At 44.4% G+C, this 15,788-nt stretch overlaps 1 long non-coding RNA gene across 2 annotated transcripts in view; it reads right to left on the bottom strand.

Annotated features, from left to right (window-relative positions):
- LOC126060334 (uncharacterized) overlaps positions 1-15,788 on the bottom strand; it is a 97,973-nt gene that overhangs the window by 25,352 nt on the left and 56,833 nt on the right. For both annotated transcript variants that reach the window (XR_007513569.1, XR_007513570.1), the window contains exon 6: positions 959-1,046. This is a non-coding gene — a long non-coding RNA (uncharacterized LOC126060334). The remainder of the gene's footprint in view (positions 1-958; positions 1,047-15,788) is intronic.

Raw genomic sequence — 15,788 nt, 5'->3', positions numbered from 1 at the left:
ACAGATATGAGAAAGGCCACATGTATGAGAAAGGCCACAGATATGAGAAAGGCCACATGTATGAGAAAGTCCACAGATATGAGAAAGGTCACGTGTATGAGAAAGGTCAAGTGTATGAGCAAGGCCATGTACATGAGAAGGGCCACGTGTATGAGAAAGGCCACAGATATGAGAAAGGCCACGTGTATGAGAAAGGTCACATACATAAGAAAGGCCACAGATATGAGAAAGGCCACGTATATGAGAAAGGCCACAGATATGAGAAAGGCCACAGATATGAGAAAGGCCACGTATATGAGAAAGGCCACGTGTATGAGAAAGGCCACAGATATGAGAAAGGCCACGTACATGAGAAAGTCCACAGATATGAGAAAGGCCATATACCTGCTGCTCTGCAGACCCTGTTAAAGCATGCCCTCTCCTTGGTTTATTTAGGAACGACAGCCTTGGCTGGGCAGAGGGTCCCTTCTGAGTGCTGGCTTTTTGGCAACAGGCTCCTGACTAGTGCAGCAGGCCGTGTCAGGTGAGCAGCTCCTGACAAGGTTAGCACTGTGCTTTGGGGGTGCCATTTTGCCAGTTTCCTCTTGAATTGGGAGTTCGTTTACTGTAAGGCTTCAAACCTCTGTAAGGTGTTTGGGAGTATTAAATTCAACACACATTCCCTGGGTGGCTCAAACATTTAACGTGCTCGGCTGCTAACCGAAAGGTTACCCGAGGTGCCTCAGAAGAAAGGCCTGGTGATCTCCTTCCCAAAAATCAGCCATTGAAAATCCTAGAGCACAGCTCCCCTCTGACACGCGTGGGTATCGCGAGTCACACCAACGCAACGGCAGCCAATGCTGGTCAAGTTCAACCCGAGGGCCCCGACCGTCGTGGCTGTGTCCTTTCTCTACAGAGCCCTGCTCCAGAGAGCCTGCAGGCCCTGGATTACACAAACACCCAGCAGGAGCCAACTGACCTCTGCGGACGTGCGCCAGAGACAGGGAGGCCCCGCGGTGAAGGCATGCATTCCAGGCGCTGGAAGAGTCCTCCTTCTTTGTCACCACCTGTCAAATGGGCAGAGAAAAAATATCTGCTGTGATATTCAGAGGGGTTAGAACTTTGTGGGAAGACAGACAGCAAACATCCAAAGCTTCAACCCACTAGGAAGCGCCGGCAGAGTGCGAGACTTACTGTAGGCCCGTCTGTGAGGCACAGCAGGTATTTATTAGATGAACGAACAACATACGCAGTGTGTCCAGCTTACACACTTACATAAACTCCTCACACGTACCAAAGGTGAATTCCATAATTCAATGGCATCAGTTCTTCGGTCTTCCGTACTCATTGTCCAAACATAAATGCTACCAATTGATTGCCAGGTCTTGAGATGCAACAAATGTTCACGAAAAAGCTTCAAGTGCAGGCTTATACACAAAATGGGGCTGTTTTCATCGGAGACCCTGGGTGGGACAGCTAACACACTTGGCTGCTGACCAAAAGGCTGGCGGTTCAAATTCACCCAGAGGTGCCTTGGAAAGAAAGTCCTGGTGATCTACTTCCAAAAAAATCAGCCACTGAAAACCCTACAGAGCACAGTTCTCGTCTGACATACATGGGGTCTCCAGGCATGAGACCTGACTCAACAACAACCTGTTTCAACTGGTTTTAATAGGGTCACTGCCTGGAGAATCCTAAATACCGTAACTAACTACTTAAATCTAATGCTCACTTACCCAACCTACCTTCTCTCTTCCACTGTAGTCAAGTATTTCCATTTGTTTTCAAACTGCTCCTGAAGATTTGCTCCATCCTAAGAATAGGCAGTTGGCAGTCCCCACGTTCGATCCACGTGAGGACTTCAACATGGATGTTTGTCATTTACTCATCTCAGAAATAGCTTTTAGGGTCTACTCTGTGTAAGATGGTCTTTCAATCACTTTAAAGAGGGGATTTTTTTTTTAATTGTGGGGAAATGAGGCAATATAACTTGAATAAAATAAGAATGCAGAAAACACAAGGAGAAGAGAAAGATGCCGAATCACGAAGCTAGCAGTTTCAGTCATTAATTAAGTCATTTTGGTGGAGCTTACAGCAGATTCTTATCTGATCAGAGAGGAGTTAAATTTGTCACTTGTGACTTTTCTTTGTTCCGTCTTGCCTTTCTTTGTTTCAAAAACCTAACGGATTTCATATTTAAACTGTTTAGCAATTTTCTCTGTTCAAGGAAATAACATTCAAATAGAAAGTTAAAACCGTGATGTGTCTGCCTCTGGTTTGTTTTAAACTCGCACCCCAGTGAGCACTACAGGTTGGAAGGCAACCTGCTCTCCTGCAGCTCCGCAGTTTCTGGAAGATTTGCTTTGTAAAATCCCTCATGGAACAGAGTGCTTTGTGCTCCAGTGGAAAACAGTGCTGCAGAAAGCCTCTGCCATGTATAATTCAGCAGGATCACCTGAGGCGCAGGCACGGTGTGGAGGACAATGTCACGTCTGCCTACAGGTCCCCAGCTAACCGCGACCTCTCATTACACCACTGGGGAGGATAACATCTGTCTCGCTCCCTGAATCAATGTGGCTCCATGTCCACGTTATAGCAAGGGAAGCCGTGCAGAGACGCCCTGCAGAGGGGTGGACACAAGTGGGCCAAGCAGCCCCCGGGTTTCGGGAAAGAAGTCCTGAAACTATCCACTACCCGGTATCACACAGTGGACAATAATATTGGGAATCCACACCAGAGGCTGGTGGTCAGGCTGTCCCACGTGAGTCGACTGGAGGGACACAACCCTGGGCAGACTTGTCCAAAGAGAATCGTAACCAGCAGGTAGAGTTAGCTTTTCACTGGCCAGATGGAGAGAAGACCTGGGGCAGACAGCTGCCTGGGCTGTGCGGAATCCTGCCTGAGGAAGGGGCTGCTGATGGCAAAGACTTGCCCAGGGACTTTGAAAATCTCCCTGTGGCTGCACCCCTCAAAAAGCAGGAGGGAAAAGGAAAAGCAAGTTCCAGGTAGGGTGAAAGGGCCCTCGAAGGCCAACCAATCCATTTCTGAGTGCTTTTCCATCTACGTCAGCGTCTCGGCTCCCGGTGCTGCTTCGAGTCCGCTGCAGCAGGTTCAGCTAACCTCACACCCGCTGGCCAGGTGCCCCCTCTTCCCTGCAGCCAGAAAGCTGGTGTGACTCACCTACCCAGGGAGAGCACCCAGGGATTGGAGCATGTGCGCAGAAAGGCATCCCGGCTGGGGCAAGTAATCCTACCTGCCAAGGAAGCAACTGAGAAGACCCTGTACCCGAGACATGGAGTTTATGGGTAGGATATGACATGCTGAAGCCCCTGGGGCTGCAGTGGTCCACATGCCACGTGGGCTGCCCCAGGAGGCCCATGTGGCCACACTCCATCCCACTGTCCAGTGGTCAAAACAGGCTGGAGGGTCAAACTCTGGCTCAGCCTCCAAGGTCAGAGATTTAACCCCAAAAGTGTGGCTGCCCACAACTGTTACCCAGTTGATAATTGCCTGTGAAACACATGTTGTTGCTGTGTGCCAGGAGTCGATCCCAGCTCACAGTGACTCTATAGAGACAGAGTAGAACTGACCCATAGGGCTCCCAAGGCTGTAATCTTTGAGAAGCCCTGGTGGTGCAGTAGTTAAAGAGCTTGGCTGCTAACCCAAAGGTCGGCAGTTTGAACCCACCAGCCACTTCATGGAAGAAAGACGTGGCAGGCTGCTTCTGCAAAGATTAACAGGAAAAAAGAAGAAAAATTATCTTCATGTAAAGAAGACATATATACTTAAAATTGGTGAACTTTAGCATATTTTACACACACATGTACATACATACCCACATATATACATGCACATTTATATGTATATGTGTGTGTGTGCTGCGAAACAACAAAAAAAAGTTGGCAGTTCGAGTCCACCCAGAGGTGTCTCAGAAGAAAGGACTGGCAATCTACTTTGAAAAATCAGACATTGAAAACCTCACGGACCACAGCTCTGCTCTGACACACGGGGTTGCACGGACCACAGCTCTGCTCTGACACACGGGGTTGCACGGACCACAGCTCTGCTCTGACACACGGGGTTGCCGTGAGTCTCCTGCTTCCATGGGGCGCCCCTTGCCTTCTTTCGGCAGCCATTTTGAGGCTCTTCTGTGGTATCTCCAACCTCGAGCAACCTCGGGTTCCCAGTCTGTCCCTGTCATCTTCCAGTCTGTGCCCTCCATGACCACCATGCATGGGGACGATCAGCTAGGCTGACAAGTTCAGTGTCCTCTCTTGGTGATTATCCTTCTTCCTGCTCCCCAAGTGGGGCGACCCCTGAGGCTTAGCCCCTTGCTCCTTATCTCCTGTTTATTCATCTCCACAGAGGCACCTTCACCCATGTTCCCACGCTCATCCAGATACACGTACATTTCGCTCCTATTCTTTACCCTAGCCTTCTAGTCCGATATCTCTTCCACGGGGTACACATGTCCACTTGGACATCAAACAGTGATTTCTCCTCACTTTCTGTTTTTCCTCCTTAGGACAGTTTCTCCTGCCGTCCACAGCAGCCCATCCCTAGAACTGCAGGTCCAACTTTGAGACGGGAGTAAGTACCTGAACATGTTCGAATTGTGGGGTTGGCGAAAACACTGACTATAACGTGAACTGCCAGAGGAACAAACAAATCAACCTTAGAAGAAATGCAACCAGAATGCTCTTTAGAAGCGAGGATGACAAGACTTCGACTTGCTTACATCACACATCATCAGGAAAGACCAGTCGCTAGAAAAAGACATCCTGGTTGGTAAAGCAGAGGGTCAGTGACAACAAAGGAAACCCCAATGAGGCCAACTGACCCAACGGCCAAAACTGGAGCGTAACAGCAGTCAAGAAAACAGCGCAGGACAACACTCCACGCTGTTACACGTATGGTCACCAAGAGTCGCAGCCGCCTCAAGGGCACCTAGCAACAAGCCCCGAGACAGGCCAGCACGCAGCCGCTTTGAAGAGTCGCGGGAAATACTGCAAGTCGAGTCTTCCCAGGCCACAGACTTTTCTTTCTCCTTCTCTTTCTTTATCTTCGCTTTGTTTTCTGTAGTAGGTGCAGCCCATGGTCTGGTTTTCCCGGGCTTGGTCATCGTTGGCAAGATGCCCACCTGGCCTCACCTCCCTTCAGCTGTGGATTGCTTTTAAGTCCCTCCCACCATCCCTAGCTGGGCTGCCTCCTGGTCTCTCTGGTTCCCACCTACATCTCTGTGATCACATTGGTTGGTGTGGGCAGGACACAAGGCTGTCTTCCTCCAGAGTCCCCTCATCAAGGTGTCCTCACTGATCTAACACCCCACCTCTCTGGGCAGCATCTCATTGAGAGTTTCCCTCATTTTCATTGACCCTCTACGTTTTCAAACACGATGTTCTTTTCCAGCAATTGGCCTTTCCTTATGAGATGTCCAAAGCAAGCAAGTTGAAGTCTCGCCATCTTGGCATCTAAGAAATATTCTGGTTGTATTTCTTCTAAGGCTGATTTGTCCATTCTTTGGTTCAAGGTAGGTTCTCATAAGTGTGTGCTGAAATACACACACATACAAACCCCTATACACACACACACTCCTACACACACACACCTCCACCCACACCCCCAGACCACCCACAACCCCACCCACACCCACGCCCATGCACACACACACCCCACACGCACATAAATGTGCACTGAAACACACAGACCCCTACACACGCTCTACACACAAACACACACACACCTAGACAAACCCACCTACAGACACATAAATGTGCACAGAAACACACACACACTCACATCCACACACCTACTCACCCACCCATGTACATACCCACACACTCACACCCACACACTCAGCCACACCTACATCCACATACGTACACTTACCCACCCACGTACACCCATACCCACATATACATACACTCACACACACCCACACACACACCTATACTCACCCACCAACATACACACCCACATCCATGTACACACACACCCACCCACTTACACACACACCACTTAAACACACACCACTCACACCCACATACACACACCTATACTCACCCACCCACACACACACCCACACACCCACGTACACACACACACACACGCGCACAAGCCCCACTCCCCCAACCTGAACTAGGTCCAGCCCCAGAACTCCCCCCACCCTCTCTTGCTTCAGAGATAGAAAACGTGTGCTTCTTCCACCTGGAGCGCCCTCCCTCCTCCTCCTGGTTTTGAGACTGAGAGTGCCACCTCTTCCAGGAAGCCTCCCCAACAGCCCCTCACTCCCCCCATTGGTTAAGTGCTTGTCTGCAGGCCCCGAACAGACTGGCACACCCATCCCCTGAAGCACCTGCCAGGCTGCAGGGTTGGTGCTGCTCTGTGGGGGCAGGCTGGACAACCTCAGCCCCAGTTCAGTGCCAGACACCCATCAGGAGCCAATGGCCACGTGAAGGGGCACCTTCCTGCAGATGGGCAGTGAGGGCAGAAGTTGACGTGGGAGTGGGAGGAGAAAAGAAACTGGACTTGGAGGGCAGAGATCAGGAGAGAGGGTTCAGCAGACAAGGATGTACATGAAAAGGTGCCAGGGTTCCTGGCCAGCCTCTTGCTCCAGGAAGCTCTGGGGTCTATTGTGGTTTCCAAGTCTCTTCTCTTACCCATGGAGTCCCTGGGTGGGGCAAATGGTTAACATCCTCACTGTTAACTGAAAGGTTGGAGGTTCAAGTCCAGCCAGAGGTCCCTCGGAATGAAGGCTTGGCAATCTGCTTCCTAAAAATCCGCCATGAAAACCCTGTGGAACTCGGTTCTACTCTGACACACAGGAGGTCACCACGAGTCAGAGTCCACTCGAGGCAACTGCCAAGTGGCGTCTCGTCCTCACTGTCCAAGCTCTGGTCTGGGGCCCGGCAGGCAACATGGGCAGACTCCAAAGACAGAGCCCACTCCTGTTTTTGTCACACACAGGAGGCCCAGGAGTGGGAGTCCGCACGTGTTTGATCTGACCTGTTCTGAATCCTGACCCCACTAAGGCTTAACTGAAAGTGTCAGAACATGAACTCAAAAGGGTCTTGGCAGAAGGTTCCTATAATTGAATACACTGCTTCCTAATTTCTCCTTCTTTACCCTTTTGTGTCAAATGAAAGGTCTGCTTTTCATTACCCGGCCCCTCAGAATAGAAAATTACAGTTGGGTGATACGTTCTCTTTGCTCACTTCGCGTACCTTTGAACTCACGCTCCAGAAACTGATCTTGGTAATTCTCAACAACGGATACACAAATAAACAAATATTTGATACCTCTTCCCTTTCTTGGCCGCTTCCTCATTTTACAAGTTCCTCCTAATTGTTCTGGGGGGCACAGGGTAGAGGGGAGAATCAGGCAGCCTTAAATAGATTTTGCAGGCAGCAAAAGAGGCATTTGGCCTAAGATCAGCTACAAAGATCTTGTTTCAATAATATGATCTTCACATTTAGCCGAAGACTACGACATGGAGTCTGACTGCCCTTAGTCAATGCTGAAAGCTGACATAAAGCAGAATAAGGTACATTTAATAGGTGAAAGAAATTAGGCTTCGACGTCTCTGCTTCCTGTCTCTGCAGCCGCTCAGCTGGTGCTTGGCCTGTGGGGCAGCTGGAGGAGGCATTTGCGAGGCCAGGGGTGGAAAGCCATGGGCACAGCACACATAAAACGTGCCCATCTGGGGAGCTAGGAGTGAATCCAGTGAGGAAAAGCTCCAGATGGAAAGCACTGGACCACTGTGCTTTCCCAGGTCTCCACATTCCTGTCTCCACTCAGGAACCCTGTCTCCCAGCACGCAAGCGAAAGCCCTGGGTCATCCTTGATGCTCCTTCTGCTTTCTCCCCATCACGCGGTCACCACAGCCTCCCTCCAGCCTCTTCACCATGGCCTAGCATAGGCGGATCCTAACTCTTCCGGGCATCGGTTACGGTGGCCTTCTAATGGGTCGCCGCTCAGCACGGATCTTCCTAAAATGTCAACCTGATCAGGTCACTGCCCTATCGCCTGCAGGGAAGGCGAAAGGTTCTCAGCCCCAGGCACAGACTGCACAGGGTCACCACCATAGAGACCCTGCCCACGACAGTCCTGGTCTCTCGCCTGTCCTTCTCACCTGTGTGCCAGTGATGCTGACTGTTACAGGCTAAACTGTGTCCCCCCGAAGTATGTGCTGTGAATCCTAACCCCTATACCCGTGGATGTAATCCCATTTGGGAATGGGGTTTTCCTTGTGTTCACAAGGCCGTATCAGTGTAGGTGTGTCTTCAGCCCACCACTTTTGAGATACAAAAAGAGCAGATTAGACACGGAAGCAAGCAAGACAAAGAGAGGAAAGATGGACGCCATGTAGAGATTTCCAGGGAACGCTGAAAAGAATGCTAGAGAACCCTGAAACAAGGAATCTCCCCCAGAGTCCACAGGGAAAGCCTTCCCTAGACCCAGTGCCCTAAACTGGGAGAAAATTAATTTCTAGTCCTTAAAGCCACCCTGTGGTATTTCTGTCCTAGCAGCACTAGGAAACTAAGACGATGACTGGTTTGACGCTCAGCTTGAACATGCCAGTCGCTCACTCACAATCCCCTGGCCGAGCCTGGAAGGTCCTGCCCCGCGTGTTCCATCCACACAGCCTTCTGTATGCCATTCCCAACCTTAAGAATGGGATGGCCTTCTCTCTGCCTCACACTCTCACCACACTTCCTCTGTGCAGCATCATTACCACCGATCCCTCCCAGACTGACAGCCCAGCACCAACAGGCATCCTGTCTCAGTCACCTGTGCAACCCCAGGACTCGGCATAGGGCACAGCACCAGGGGAGTCACAGGGGAGTGATGTTTTTCAAACAAGGGCCTATTGAGTAAAACTTAAAAATGCTTGCAGGTCTTTTATTTTTGCCTCATTGTTTTTTTAACCATTTATCTGTATAAAACATTTTTATTTATTTCACTGTACTGAGGAGCTTATAGTCTTGGCTAACATTTTAGGTATTCTAAAACCAGCACACATTTCAGAACTTCAAACAATATCTGTGTGAGCTTCAGTGTACTTGGCAGGGAGAAGGGTCTGAGATATCTGTAAGGAGTAAATTAACACTGGGGATTAAAAAACCAACCAAGAACCCCAGCCTACTTGGACAGCCCAAGGTGCTGGCAAGCAGAGGAGGGAAGGTGTCAGGAATCTGAGCAGGTCACCAAGAGCTGCCACAAGACATTCTAGGTCAAGTATCAATCTATTCCTAGTTTGATAAGACATTTTATCATGAACCGCTGTTGAGTTTTGTTGACTGTTTGGGGCATCATATAATTTTTCTACTTTATATTGTTAATATGGTGAATTTCATTGATTGATATTTGAATGTTAAACCAACCTTGCATTCCTGGAATAAATACCACTTGGTTATGATGTATTAACTTTTTTATGTATTGCTGGATTCTGGATTCAATCACTAATTTTTTAAATATACTTTTTATTTATGTTCATGAGAATTATTGGTCTTAATTTTTGTTCTTTGTTATGTACTTAGTTTTTTTTACATTGGTTTTATGCTGGTTTTTGAAAGAGTTTGTGTAAGACAGGTATTATTTCACCCTTAAATGTTTGATAGGATTCGCCAGTATAACCATATTGACTTGGAGCTTTCTTTGTGGACAATTTTCTATTACAAATTCAATTCACTCAATAGATCTTTTTAGATATTCCTTTTTTTTTGTTAGCTATTGAAAGTTCTGTTTTTTCAGGAATGTGTTCAATTTCTCTAAGTTCTTGAATTTCTTTGGATAAAGTTGTTCATGTTCTTGTTGTTAGGTGCTGTCGAATCTGTTCCAACTCATAACAACCCCATGCACAACAGAATGAAACACTGCCCGGTCCTGCGCCATCCTCACAATCGTTCTTATGCTTGAGCCCGCTGTTGCAGCCCATGTGTCAATCCACCTCGTTGAGGGTCTTCCTCTTTTCTGCTGACCCTGTACTCTGCCAAGCATGATGTCCTTCTCCAAGGACTGATCCCTCCTGACAACATGTCCAAAGTATGTAAGACACAGTCTCGCCATCCTTGCTTCTAAGGAGCATTCTGGCTGCACTTCTTCCAAGGCAGATTTGTTCCTTCTTTTGGCAGTCCATGGTATATTCAATATTCTTCACCAACACCACAATTCAAAGGCGTCAACTCTTCTTTGGTCTTGCTTATTCATTGTCCAGCTTTCACATGCCTACGGCGCAATTAAAAATACCATGGCTTGGGTCAGGTACACCTTAGTCTTCAGGGTGACATCGTTGCTCTTCAACACTTTGAAGAGATCCTTTGCAGCAGATTTACCCAATGCAATGCATCTTTTGATTTCTTGACTGCTGCTTCCATGGCTGTTGATTGTGGATCCAAGTAGAATGAAATCCTTGATAACTTCAATCTTTTCTCCATTTATCATGGTGTTGCTCATTGGTCCAGTTGTGAGGATTTTTGTTTTCTTTATGTTGAGGTGCAATCCATATGGAAGGCTGTGGTCTTTGATCTTCATTAGTAAATGCTTCAAGTCCTCTTCACTTTCAGCAAGCAAGGTTGTGTCATCTGCGTAACGCAGGTTGTTAATGAGTCTTCCTCCAATCCTGATGCCCCGTTCTTTTTCATATAGTCCAGCTTTTCAGATTATTTGCTCAGCATACAGATTGAATACGTATGGTGAAAGAATACAACCCTGGCACACACCTTTCCTGCCTTTAATCCAATCAGTATCCCCTTGTTCTGTCCGAACAACTGTCTCTTGATCTACGGAAAGGTTCCTCATGAGCACAATTAAGTGTTCTGGAATTCCCATTCTTCGCAATGTTATCCATAGTTTGTTGTGGTCCACACAGTCAAATGCCCTTGCATAGTCAATAAAACACAGGTAAACATCCTTCTGGTATTCTCTGCTTTCAGCCAGGATCCATCTGACATCAGCAATGACATCCCTGGTTCCATGTCCTCTCCTGAAACCAGCCTGAATTTCTGGAAGTTCCCTGTCGATATACTGCTACAGCTGTTTTTGAATGATCTTCCGCAAAATTTTGCTTGCGTGTGGTACTAATGATATTGTTCTATAATTTCCACATTCGGTTGGATCACCTTTCTGGGGAATAGGCATAAATATGGATCTCTTCCAGTCAGTTGGCCAGGAAGCTGTCTTCCATATTTCTTGGCATAGATGAGTGAGCACCTCCAGTGCTGCATCCATTTATTGAATCATCTCAATTGATATTCCATCAATTCCTGGAGCCTTGTTTTTCGCCAATGCCTTCAGAGTAGCTTGGACTTCTTCCTTCAGTACCATCAGCTCCTGATCATATGCTACCACTTGAAATGGTTGAACTTTGACTAATTCCTTTAGGTATAAAGACTCTGTGTATTACTTCCATCTTCTTTTGATGCTTCCTGAGTCATTTAATATTTTCCCCTTAGAATCCTTCACTATTGCAACTCAAGGCTTGAATTTTTTCTTCAGTTCTTTCAGCTTGAGAAATACCAACCGTGTTCTTCCCTTTTGGTTTTCCATTTCCAGCTCTTTGCACATGTCATTATAATACTTTGTCTTCTCGAGCCACCCTTTGAAATATTCTGTTTAGTTCTTTTACTTCATCAATTCTTCCTTTTGCTTTAGCTGTTCGAGAGCAAGTTTCAGGGTCTCCTCCAACATCCATCTTGGTCTTTTCTTTCTTTCCCGTCTTTTCAATGACCTCTTGCTTTCTTCATGTATGATGTCCTTGATGTCATTCCACAACTCATCCGGTCTTTGGTCACCAGTGTTCAATGCATCAAATCTATTCTTCAGATGGTCTCTAAATTTAGGTGGGATATACTCAAGGTCATATTTAGGCTCTCATGGTCTTGATGATCTTCTTCAGTTTCAGCTTGAACTTGTATATGAGCAATTGATAGTCTGTTCCACAGTCGGCCCCTGGCCTTGTTCTGACTGATGATATTGAGCTTTTCCACTGTCTCTTTCCACAGATGCAGTCCACTTGATTTCTGTAGTCTGTTCCACAGTTGGCCCCTGGCCTTGCTCTGACTGATAATAACGAGCTTTTCCATCGTCTCTTTCCACATATGTAGTCCATTTGATTTCTGTGTGTTCTATCTGGTGAGGTCCATGTGTATAGTTGCCGTTTATGTTGGTGAAAGAAGGTATCTGCAATGAAGAAGTCGTTGGTCTTGCAAAATTCTATCATTCGATCTCTGGCATTGTTTCTATCACCACGGCCATATTTTCCAGCTACTGATCCTTCTTCTTCGTTTCCAACTTTCGCATTAAAGTCACCAGTAATTATCAATGCATCTTGATTGCATGTTCAATCAATTTCAGGCTGCAGCAGCTGATAAAAATCTTCCATTTCTTCATCTTTAGCCCTAGTGGTTGGTGCGTAAATTTGAATAATAGTCGTATTAACGGGTCTTCCTTATAGATGTATGGATATTATCCTATCCCTGACAGCATTGTACTTCAGGATAGATCTTGAAATGTTGTTTTTGATGATGAATGCAACACCATTCCTCTTCAAGCTGTCATTCCCAGCATAGTAGACTATATGATTGTCCAATTCGAAATGGCCAATACCAGTCCATTTCAGTTCACCAATGCCTAGGATATCGATGTTTATGTGTTCCATTTCATTTTTGATGATTTCTAATTTTCCTAGATTCATACTTCATACATTCCAGGTTCTGATTATTAATGGATGTTTGCAGCTGTTTCTTCTCGTTTTGAGTCATGCCACATCAGCAAATGAAGGTCCCAAAAGCTTTATTCCATCCACGTCATTAAGGTCGACTCTAAGGAGGCAGCTCTTCCCTAGTCATCTTTTGAGCACCTTCCAACCTGGGGGGTCCATCTTCCAGCACTATATCAGACAATGTTCCACTGCTATTCATAAGGTTTTCATTGCCTAATACTTTTCAGAAGTAGACTGCCGGGTCCTTCTTCCTAGTCTGTCTTAGTCTGGAAGCTCAGCTGAAACCCGTCCTCCATGGGTGACCCTGGTGGTATCTGAATACCGGTGGCATAGCTTCCAGCATCACAGCAACACGCAAGCCCCCACAGTATGACAAACTGACAGACACGTTCATAATAGTCCTTTATTGTACTTGTAATGTCTATACGGTATGTTATGATGTCCTCTCTTTCATTCCTGATATTGTTAGTTTGTGGTTTCTTGCTCTCTCTCTTTCTCTTTTTTCTTGCTAGGAATTAGTCTATTTCATTAATCATTTCAAAGAACTTAAGAATTTGTTGATTTTCTCTATTGTTTCTTTTCTATTTCATTGATTTCCTATTTTATCTTTATTATTGCCTTTATTCTATTTATTTTGCTTTTCTTTCTCTAGCTTTTTAAGGTGGAAGCTTACATTATGTATTTAATACCTTTTTATTTTCTAAGATAAGCATTTTAAGCCATAAATTTTTTTCTAAGGACTACTTTCACTGCACCTCACAAACTTTGCTTTTTTGTTTTATCATTATCATTTGGTTTAAAATACTTGATAATGCCCTTATGATTCCTTTTTTGATTCACAGATTATTTAGAAATATGTTGCTTAACATTCAAATATTTGGAAGATTTTCCAGGTATTTTGTTGTTATCAGTTTCTAATTTAACTCCAGTATTTAAAGAGATTATCCTATGTATTATTTCAACCTTTTAAACTTAAGACTTGTCTTACAGCCAGCACAGTTGTCTTTGATGTATTTTTCCATAAATGTCAAGTATGTCAAGTCAGATGACAATGTTGTTCATGTCTTCTATAGTCATACTGGATTTCTGTCTACTTGTTTAATCAATTACCAGATTTGTCAATTTATTCCTTTAGTCCTGTCAAATTCTGCTTCATGTATTTAAGAACTCTGATATGGCACATACTTATTTAAGATTATTATGTCTTCCTGATGAAGTGATTCTTTAATCATCATGAAATGGCCCTCTTTACCCCTAGCAATACTCCTTGTCTTAAAATTTGCCTGACATGAATACAGGTTTCCTTATGTTTGTAATTCCATGCTATATCATTTCCTTTTCTTTGTCTTTAAAGTGTATTGATGAGTTTTGTTTATATTTAATCCTGTATAACAATGTCTGCCTTTTACTTAGATATTTTAGTCCATTTACATTCAATGTAATTGTTACTATTGTTGGGTTTAAGTCTACCATATTGCTATATGTGGTCTATTTGTCTCTTCTGTTCTTTGGTTTTTGTTCCTCTTTCTACGTCTTCTTTCAGATTAATTGAGTTTTATTTTTTCCCTCAGTTTACCTTCTCTATAATAATATATGCACTCTATATTTACAATATGTCTTGAATTAATCTTATATTATGTCATACATAATGTAAGAATTGTATAATAGTATAATCCCATTTACACTATATGCCATCCTTTGTCCTACTGATGCCTTATACTTTACTTCTCTATATGTTATAAACTTCCAAATAATTACTTTTTGCTTTAAACAACCAATCAAATTTTTTTAAAAGTTTAAGAAAAATAAGAAAGGTAGCCATTAACATTTACCTACACATTTACCAATTTCAGAGTTCTTTCTTCCTTTGTTGTTGTGTTGTTAGGTACCATTGAGTCAGTCCCAACTCATGGTGAACCTACGTGCAACAGAATGAAACATTTTTCAGTCCTGCACCATCCTCACAATCGTTGTTATGCCTGAGCCCATTATTTCAGCCACTGTGTCAATCCATCACATAGAGGGTCTTCCTCTTTTTCGCTGACTGTCTTCTTTACCAAGTATGATGGTCTTCTCCAGGGATTGGTCCCTCCTCATAACCTGTCCAAAGTACGTGAAACAAAGTCTTGCCATCCTTGCTTCTAAGGAGCATTCTGGCTGTACTTCTCTCAAGACAGATTTTTTGTCCTTCTGGCAGTCCATGGTATATTCAATATTCTTTGCCAATATCATAATTCAAAGGTATTAATTCTTCTTCCATCTTCCGTTTTCATTATCCAGCTTTTGCATGCATATGAGGCAATTGAAAACACCATGGCTTGGGTCAGGTGCACCTTTTTAAAGTGTTAAAAAGAAAATTTACCCAACACAATACATCATATGATCAGAATTTCTGTTTAGTATAATTTTGTTCAGTTGAAGAACTTTAACATTTCTTAAGGTACATGTCTTCTGGCAACAAATTCTCTCAGCTTTCCTTTATCTGAAAATATCTATCTCATTTTCTATATATTTTTGCTGGATCTAGAACTCTAAATAGACAGTTTTTTGTTTTGTTTAACTTTACTTTCAGCAACACTTTAAAGAAGTCTGTTCCACTATCTTCTGGCCTCTATGGTTTCTAATGAGAAATCAGCCATCATTCTTATCACTGTTCCTTTGTATTTAATGTTCTTTCTTCTCTGCCTACTTTTAGGATTTACTCATTATCTTTCATTTTCAGCAGCTTTACTATAATATGCCTCTTCTTGCTTTCTTTATTTGGTTTGTTTTTAAACTTCCCCTTCTTGAAGTTTGCTGAGCTTTCTGGATTTTGTGTGCTGCTATTTTTTGATCAAATTAAAAAATATATATATTTGGCTAGTATTTTTTTAAATAGATTTTCTGTCCTATTCTCTCATTCATCTTCTTTTGAGACTTCAATTATAGGTATGTTAGAGTGCATGATACTTCCCACAGGACATGGGGCTCTGCTCATTTTGTCATTTTTTTTCTCTTTGTGCTTTAGTTTGAATGAATTCTATTGATCTGTCTTCAGATTCACTCACCTATTCCTTCAATATGACCAATTTGTTGTTAATTCCATCCA

This window comes from Elephas maximus, chromosome 17, assembly GCF_024166365.1.
Source record: "Elephas maximus indicus isolate mEleMax1 chromosome 17, mEleMax1 primary haplotype, whole genome shotgun sequence".
In the NCBI taxonomy this organism is placed as follows: Eukaryota; Metazoa; Chordata; class Mammalia; order Proboscidea; family Elephantidae; genus Elephas; species Elephas maximus.
Note: the sequence above shows the minus strand (reverse complement) of the source record. Positions and strands in the feature narration are given on the sequence as shown.